The sequence below is a fragment of the Scomber japonicus genome, chromosome 22 (genome assembly GCF_027409825.1).
Source record: "Scomber japonicus isolate fScoJap1 chromosome 22, fScoJap1.pri, whole genome shotgun sequence".
Taxonomy (NCBI): domain Eukaryota; kingdom Metazoa; phylum Chordata; class Actinopteri; order Scombriformes; family Scombridae; genus Scomber; species Scomber japonicus.
Window position 1 is genome coordinate 22,398,541 of NC_070599.1, and position 10,100 is coordinate 22,408,640.

Consider the following 10,100-nt stretch of genomic DNA (forward strand, 5'->3'; position numbering starts at 1 on the left):
CATGACCTTTTTACTGGTGTATTTTTAAACACTTTCTCTCTCTGTCTCCTCAACAGGAACATTTGTAGTGAAAGTGACTCAGACCTCCTATCAGGCAGAGGAGAACCACAACATCACACTGGAATGGACATTTACAACCAAACCTGACAGTTCCTCCGCCTCACTGAACATCTACTGTTACATGTTGACTGATCACAGTGACCCAGTCCTGTATCATGTACATGAGGGTGTTGAGGTCCCAGAGTCTCAAGATGAACAGTTTGCAGGACGAGTTCAGAGTGACAACGACGCCCTCAGAGAAGGACGAATCAGACTTCATGTGTCCAGACTCAGGACTGAAGACTCAAATCAAATGTCAAATGATGTTTGGGGCCTTGACAGAAGCCACCTCAATGTCACTGGTAAGATGATTCAGTAAAACTCAGAAAGTCTTTTTAATGCATGTTATCAGTGATGTACAGACTGGACTGCTAAACTTTATGAGTGTGGTTGCACTCAGCAGACACTGTGTTGTTAAAAATATGCTGTATGTGGACACAAACATCACCAAGTTCAAACCCAAACAGTCCATATATGAATTGTGGACATGAACAGTGTGAAGTGTCACACAGTAGTAGGGAGAGTTGAATGTTGGGATTACAAAATTTATAAATTTTAAATAAAAGAACAATTATTATTATTTTTATGTCCTTTGCAGCAGCTGTTGATCAGCCCAAACCTCAGAAACCTACTGAGAGACAACAACATGAGAGTCGGGCAAGGATCGGCCTCTATGTTGGACTGACAGCAGCTGGACTTGCTGTCTGTGCTGGACTCTGCTTTCTTACTTTAAAAAAGGTTTCTATTCAGTCCTGTGGTGGATTTAAAAAAACGGACAACTCGTCAGAAATGTCAGAGGAAACAATTTGATATGCAACGCAAACAAAACAAGACTGTAATAATTTAGGTTCATCCCAAAGACACAGAACATACTAGTTTCCCATTGGCTGGCAGGTAACCATATCAACAACCTTGATGCTTCACACACTTAAATTACAAACTCTAATAATGATTAAAACACATCCTGCTTTTATTTTCTCCAGTTAGTGGCTATGGTGTCAGGGCCATAACGAACAACTGATAAACAACAATAATGGACTCAATGGAGGAAACAATGTTCTTCATCTTTACCTCGTTCATCATTTTGATATCAGGACTCCTGGTTGAGCTTAGTTAGATCTGAGATGTGCACTGTTTTCACTTTATCGAAATAATGCTGAGAAGCTTTAGGTATTAAGTACTGGTGTTAAGAGCCATCAGAGCTGCTGGTTCTCATGTGTTATGTTCACTTTCATCAAACTGTAGTGGCACACAGGAAGTGATACGTCTGTATACAATGACCACAACAATCTTTCCAGCGTTCTTCATGTGTTAGTGGATCCACAATCATCTTCTCCAGGCAGCAGATGATTGTTGATCATCTAACATCATGAAAACTGTCAAACTGTGTGTTATTCATTCATCATATATTAAAGTGTGATTTGTGTTTATTTATATATTGGAATATATTACATATAGATATATAAGTTTTTCTAAACAAACTGAATGTGCTTTCGCTGTGGCTCAAGAGGTAGAGCGGTCGTCCTCCAATTGGAAGATTGGTGGTTTGATTCCCGGCTCCTCCAGTCCACACACATGTCGATGTGTGTGGCAAGACACTTAACCTCAAATTGCTCCCGTTGCGTCAACGGTGTATAAATGATGATTAAATTTCACCTGATGAGCAGGTTGGCACCCTGCGTGGTAGCTCCTGCCATCAGTGTGTGAATGAGACATAATGTAAAGACTAGAAAGGCACTATATAAGTACAGTCCATTAAACTCTAAACGAATTTCATTATATGTGTGAATTGTGTTTCATTTTCGCCATGACTGAACAGGCTTTTATTCTTTTATTTTTTACTTTTCATTGTCCTTTCTTATAATGTCTCTGTTCATCTTTTCTTATCACATCTGTTGCTGTGTTTCTATTAGTGCTGAAGATCAGAAGATTAAGAATCCATCCAGGAGCCATGTATTTGATTTGTTTTAAATGTAATGCTCCTCTCAAACACTAGGGGGTGTGTAGGTGTTGCTGATGGAGAGAAGGAAACTGACTGTACTCTGATGTATGTTTAGCTGTATTTGTTTTAACTTTGTAAAAACTTCATGAAAAGTGACAGAAAAAAGGACATTGGTCAGAAAATAAAAGTGTTATATCTTAAAGATCTTAAACCCATAATCAGCCAGTAGCAGCTAAAGTGTAGGATTTAGTCTCTACAGTCTGAGTGTGTCTAAAGTGTGAAGAACACAAAGAACAGTTGCTGTATAGACATCTGCTGGACTTTATTCTGGTCTTCATAAGAAAATCAGGTCTTCTACATGTTTACTAAACAAGGTTCCCAGAGGACTGACTCATTACATCATAGAAACATTTAGAGGTCATTAAGATAAAGGTAAAAAACAAATGAACAAAACAGAGAGCCAAGCATTAAACATCTATTACATCTAAACAAAAAACCCAGGAAGATACATTTTCATTTAACTATAAAGTGCATGGAATAATGAAAAAGTGCAAAGAAACCATTTGAAAAGCAGAGATTACTAAAAAGAAAGTACCTTTTAACAAATTATTGCACAAATGATATTTTTACAAAAAAATGAACGTCAGGTTAAAACAGCAGTAAATTTAAACTTTAACTGTTGAACATGTTTGTTTTAACCCCCAGACTGCTGCCAGTTTCATTTACTTCACAATGAAAATCCAATGAAGTGATGCAGTTTACTGAGGATTTAGAAGGACATTATTGCTTGTTAAAGTCATGTTTCACTCTTTAGATCTCCACTGCAGACTGCTTCTGTCTATGAACGCTAGAACATTTAATGCTTAATGCTCCACTAAACTCCTAAAATCTGACACTAAGTCTGTATTCTTAACATGGACAGCTTCATGTCTATTGTTGTCTTGTTCTGTTTCTTTTTTAGTCTTAATGCAGTGGATAATTTTTACCACCTTTATAAAAATATACTGTATATAATATATTAAATAAGTATGTACATACAAAATGGTGTGCTATGACAGCATGCTGAAAGTACTAATAAGCAGTAAAGTATGTGTGATTAGGATTGTAGCATCCCCAGAAAGAAGATGGTCGGACTCTTTGACTGATGTTTTGTGAATTTATTCAAATCCATTCCACACCGTAAGAGCTGAGTGAAACAAAAATAAACATGAATTCACTACGCATTTACAACGATAATTCTGTTAAAGAAAACAGCTTGAATGTCCTTTAAATGCTTTCTTATGCACTAATATACACAATCACAATGACAGCACATTTACATATGTAGGAACTAAAAGTGCATAATACATGTTAACAAAACAAACTGGCCTTGAATCCTTGTTACAATTAGTAGTATTCATGCTAGCGGCCGTTTAACATTTAAACTTCAAAGAAAGTCATAAAAAATGTACCTTGTTCTCTCTCCAACTGAGGTGCTAAATCCTTATTTGTGTGTGGACATCTCTATAGTAATTGCAGCGACATTTTTAGCTTATTTGATGACAGTTATCATAAGTTTCTCACTCGTTTCTGGTGGGTCAGGTAGACTGTATTGGCGCAAAAAATGCATTGTTTACTTCCGCCGGTAGTTTCAAAATAAAAGTCTCAATTACAAAATAAAATACCTTCTGTGCTTTATATGCAAAAATAAGAAAATCGTGTTATATTAATAAACTAAATCATGTGCATTGATATACACTGTTATTTACACTCCCACCAAATCATGAGTTATCAACAAAATACTATTAGTTACGAATGATTTCTACACCTTGAATAAAACTTAAGAGTTGGACTCAATGAAATAACAAGTATACATGAATCAATCTATGAAATGCATGAATTAATACTGTACACCATTAGTATTTGTATACAGACCAAATCACTTTAACAGGCCTCCAACAACAATATCAATTTCTGAACTGGGCGCTCTATTACAGTAACCTTGTTGCAACGTTTACCCTTCTCGTTAAGGTTGCGATCCCCAATACACAGTTTAACCTTCCTAACAAGTCCGTCTCTGCCAACAGTGGTCTCAGTGACTCTTCCTAATTTCCACTCGTTCCTGGGCAGATCATCACTCCTTTCCAACACTATATCACCAATCTTGAGGTTTCTCCTCGTTTCATGCCAACGCTGTCTGATGGCTATGTTTGAGAGGTATTCCTTGTGCCAACGACTCCAAAACTGCTCTGCAAGGTATTGAACGTGGCGCCACCTTTTTCGGGCATACATATCCTCTCTTATGAACTTGCCAGGTGGTGGGAGGGCAGTGACAGGCTTCATAGTAAGCAAATGGTTTGGAGTGAGAGGCAGAAGGCTTTTGGGATCATTTAGGTTATCCACAGACAGTGGGCGGCTGTTTACTATTGCCATTGCTTCATAAAAGAAGGTTCTCAGAGAAGCATCATCTAACCTGCTGGAAGAGAGGGAGAGGGTGGAGCTGAGAATATTTCTGACTGTTCTTATTTGTCTCTCCCATACTCCACCAACATGACTCGAATGTGGGGCATTCATAATGAAGTCACATTGTTTCTCAGCAAGAAAGGCAGTCAGTCGGTCTGTGTCCATTTCTTTTAGAGCTTCGTTGAATGCATTTTTTGCTCCGACAAAATTAGTTCCTTGATCTGATTTGATTTGTCTGACTACACCACGTATGGCGATGAAACACCTTAGACCATTTATGAAGGAATCTGTAGAAAGATCATTCAACATTTCAATATGGATTGCCCTTGAGCAGAAACAGGTGAAGAGCAGCCCATATCGTTTCTGCTCCTTCCTTCCTTGTTTACTGAAAAATGGGCCAAAACAGTCCATTCCAGAGTATGCAAAGGGTGGTGATGGCTCAACGCGCGCCGGTGGTAGATCAGACATTCTTTGCATCTCTGTAGGTCTCCTCAACTTTCGACATGTGACACAATGCCAAATATAGGATGCCACTGCTCTGTTCATCCCAGGAATCCAGTAACCATTTGACCGTATTTCATTGATGGTAAGTCCCTTTCCTTGGTGCTTAACCTTCTCATGAAAGTGTGCAATGATTAATTTAGTGATGTGTTGATTTTTTGGAATTATTGTGGGATGCTTGAATGCATAAGGAAAGGACGACTCACACAGCCTTCCTCCCACCTTCAGCACACCATCCTTATCCATGAAGGCGTCAAGTTTGCACAATTCTCTGTGGATTTGTGGTTTGGTTCCCCTGCTCAGTGCCGTCAAATCATCACTGTAAAAGTGCCTTTGCAAATCCTTTATTATGAAGCGCTCTGCTTCCTCTCGTTCTATTACTGTTGTATGGCCACTTGACTTGTCGTTGTTAATTCTCCGTTGAATGCGTGCCACAGCTCGAACTGCGAGAGACCAGGAAGAAAAGGCAGACAACCGTTCTGCTAGGCTGAACCTTTTTGAGGTTCCAGTGTTTAGTGCTTGGGCCCTTTTTACTTCTGGGTCCCCAATGGACAACTGAGGGATATTCTCTGCTGGGGGTGCAATGTCTTTCGCCCACAAGAATTTGGGTCCTGTGAACCAATTTGATGACAGCAGCTCACTTGCCCTCAGGCCCCTTGATGCGTGGTCTGCTGGGTTTTCATCAGTTGAGACGTATCTCCACTGTTTGGGATTTGTGTTGAGATGGATTTTCTGGATCCTATTAGCCACAAATGTGTGGAATCGTCGTGCTTGATTGTTAATGTACCCCAGAACCACCATGGAGTCAGTCCAGAAGAATTCTTCAACCTCGGCACATCCTAGCTCTGCTCTCAGCATCCTGCTAACTGAAACTGAGACAACAGCCGCTGTTAGTTCTAATCTGGGAATTGTTGTCACCTTGGTGGGAGAGACACGTGATTTTCCCATGACTAGTGCGCAGTGAATGTCTCCGTTTTCATTTATGAGTCTCATGTATGTACATTGACCATATCCATTGATGCTAGCATCAGAGAAGTGATGCAATTCCGTTTTGACAATATTTCCAAATCTTGGAGGTGCATAACAGCGTTTTATGCTAACTTTCTCCAAGTGGACGAGATCCTCTTTCCATTGCTCCCACCGTGGCCTTAGTCTGTCAGGTAATGGGTCATCCCAGCCAGTTCCATTTCTGCACATTTCTTGTAGCACTCCCTTTCCAACCAGCAGGAATGGAGCAACAAGACCCAGTGGATCATACAATGATGCTACTGAGGACAGAACAGTACGACGTGTGACTGGTTTGTCTTTCAAATTGATACTGAAACTGAAGCAGTCAGATTCGATGTGCCATTTAATTCCAAGTGTTCGTTCTGATGGTGAATCGTCAAGTGTGAGGTTGTAGTCCTTAACATCAGCTGCACGCTCTGATGATGGTATGCTCTCCATTACAGCCTTGTTGTTAGATATGAATTTGTGCAGACGGAGCCCGCCTTTGGCACAAAGTTTGCGTGCTTCCTTGGCTACCTGAATGGCACTTTCTGCCCCTTCAACACTTGTGATCCCATCATCAACATAGAAATCTCTCATTATGAATTTTGACCCCAGTGGGTAGGTGTCCTGGTGCTCCTTGGCCAAATGCTGCAACCCATAGTTGGCACATCCAGGAGAGGATGCAGCCCCAAAGAGATGCACGTTCATATGGTACTCCTGCGGCTGCGCACTGAGGTCCCCATCCTTCCACCACAAAAAACGCAGGTAGTCCCTGTCTCCTTCACACACCTGAAACTGATGAAACATCTTTTCGATGTCGCACATCAGTGCAACAGGGTGCTGGCGAAATCTTAACAGGACACCTGTCAGGTTGTTGGTCAAGTCAGGCCCTGAAAGAAGGTGATCGTTAAGGCTGGTTCCTTTATACCTCGCTGAGCAGTCAAACACTACCCGCAGTTTATTTGGTTTCCGTGGATGGAAGACGCCGTGATGAGGTATGTACCATTTTTCTCCTTCACCTCCGTCATCCTTAACCTCTTCTGCATCTCCTTTTCCAATGACCTCATCCATAAACTCAGTATATTGTTCCTTGTACCTTTTATCCCTCAACAGCTTTCTTTTGAGATGGTTGAGTCGAACAACAGCGCAGTGTTTGTTGTCTGGCAGGTGGGGTCTTTCTTTGAACGGAAGAGGCATTTCATAGTGGCCATTAGATGTGGTTCTGATACCTTGTTTAAGTTTGTCTAAGAAGAGGATGTCGTCCTGTGATACTCTCTTGCCTTCTTCACTGGTATCCTTGAAATCTGACTCAAGGACCCGAATAGCATCTGCAGGTGTTAATGGTGGCAGCTCCTTCACAGCAATTCTGTGACACACGCTAGTGGTGACGGGAACATCGAGACATGATGAGGAGGGCCCTACTATGCTCCATCCCAGATCAGTGCGAATAGCATAAGGCTCTTCGTCACCACCTGCAATGACCTGCCTTGGTGCCAAGGCCCTTGGACAGCTGTATCCTATCAGAAGGCCAGCCTCACAGTCCTGTAGAGGAGGAATTTCATCTGCTATCATCTCGAGGTGAGCCCATTGCTTTGCTGTTTCACATGTGGGAATATGTGCACGATTCACAGGGATACAGTCTTTAGTGTATGCATAAGGGAGGTCGATGAAGACTGCGGAGTTATGGCCTCTCACACGGATCCCTGAAGCCCTTTGACTCTGCACAACTGTGTCCTTTGCCATCATAGTTGTCAGCTTAAGCTTTACTGGGACTGTGTCAGCATGAAGGAAGTGGCTCAGTTCTTGGTCTATGAAAGCAGTATCGCTCTGACTATCCAGCAGCGCATAAACCAGCTTTTCAGCCCTTGGATTGTTAATTGAGGATACCCATACTGGCACGATCATGGATGTGTTCACAGCTGGTCCATCTCTCGCTACATTCAGTGAAAGTGCAGTTGACTCATTTGTGTTAGCGGGGGGTGACATTAACTGAGAGACATGTTTTTCCCTTTTTGCATAGTTATCATCGTGAAGACATGTAGGGTGTCTCCCTTGGCAAGTGTTGCAGGAATGGCGATGGCGGCAGTCTCTTGCGTTGTGCCCAACCTTCATGCAACCATAGCACAGTCCCTTTTCTTTTACAAGTTGACGACGCTCCTCCAGAGGCTTTCCTATGAACTCAGAACAGCAGTGGAGCTGATGGCTTTTACTCTGACAAAGCACACATTGAAGCTTTACATTTCCTTTTGTGAATTTTTGACTCTCACTGTGTGTGGCTATTTGAGTGTTGAGAACACTGGCCTTGTTCCTTTTCATGTCTCTTTGATTTCGTTTTTCTGTGGATGTGTCAGACAAGTGCAGTGCGTGGAAGGATGTGATAGGGTTGCATGCGATATCTGCTTCAACTGATATAAAGTTGGCAAAATCATGAAAACTAGGGAATTCATTCCTGTCATTTAATGTTTGTGTAACCTGGCGGTTCCAGCGAGAAGCTAACCAATCAGGCAATTTTTGAACTAATTTTTGATTCTCCTCACAATCGTTGAGAATTTGAAGACCTGACACGTGAGGTATGGCCTCTTGGCAAGCGTTCAAGAAGTCTGAGAAATTCCTGAGTGCCTCTGCATCCTTTGGCTGAAGTTTTGGCCACCCAGCAAGTTTATCTCTATATGCCCTTTGGATGAGAAATGGCTGTCCATACCTGTGGTTCAGTTTGTTCCAGGCATCTTGATATGCCTCGTCATCGTTCCTGTAAAACACTCCATCTAAAGTCCTGCGAGCCATACCTCCAACATATTTTTTGAGGTAGAAAAGCTTATCAGCAGCGGAAATATTTCTCTTATCAATTAGTGATAGGAACGATGCCTTCCACTCAATAAAATGAATGGGGTTACCACTAAATACAAATGGCTCTGGAGTTGGTAGTCTGTTAACAGCAATACTGTCTTGAACAGCTTGAGCAAGGAGAGCTACATCTGTATGTGGTGCCATGACATTGAGGGGCGGAGGAGGTGTGGCATGTGAAGAGGGCACTGTGACACTGAGAGGAGGAGGAGGAGGCGTGGCATGCGAAGAGGTGAAATGTTGTCCTATGGGCTGGATGTAAGACTCTCGTGCTGCTTCCTGTTCATAGACCTTCAGCCTGGCCCGAGCTGCCCTTAAGTCTTTCTCTGCCTGAATACGCTCTAACTCACGCCTTTGAGCTTCCAGTTTTTCCTTTTGTTTTTCCTCTTCAAGCAGCATTTCATACTCAGCTTCCTTAGCTGCAAGATCGGCTGCTGCATCCGCACGTTTGGCTGTAACCAGTGAGTCTTTGCTATGACTGGTGTGGATACTTGTGTATGAGGCAGAGGCTCCATATATGGATTTAGCGTAATCATGCCGAAGTAGCTCATGAAGGCGCTGTTTCTCTTCTTCAAAATCTACATCTTCATTAATGCCTGATATTCTTTCATAGGCAATTTTTGTAATATCTGTTGTTACAGCTTCACATGCATCAACCCGTCGCCTTAAATCAGGTGATGGTGTGATACAACCTCTGATCTCATCATACACCTTCAAAACATTCTCTTTTGCCTTCTGTATTGCATCAACTAGAGATGCTATTTGACTTACTGAAATGTCTGATTTCAGCTGATTTCGAACCTTGCGGGCTTGCATCTTCCATTGGTCATACAAACATGCCAGTCTTTTTTCTCTTTTTTCAGCTTCATCCTTTTGGAATGCAATCATTTTTTCTGTTGGATTACGCTGGCGACCTGAACGTCTAAGCTCCTCTTCATACTCTGGAACTTGTTTCTGAGATGTGGTTGCATCATGGGGGCTCTCAGTTTGTTGATCTGACTCATCAATATTAAGAGCTAACCTTGCTGGCTCTTCCATTTTAGGTTAATGATCAAGTGAGTAACATACAAGCTAATGCATATGACAGTAGTTAGCTTAAATCTCTCAAAGGAAACCAATAGTAGGTATTAGTCAAAGAGAGGCAGCATAATAGCATTACCTTATCACTGATTCAAATACTTGAAAACCAAACTTAAGTAACTTAAACAACCAACAATGAATTTGACCTTGTAAATAATGTTGAACTATACCTTTAAAGTGATTCAAAATAATGCAGCATTAG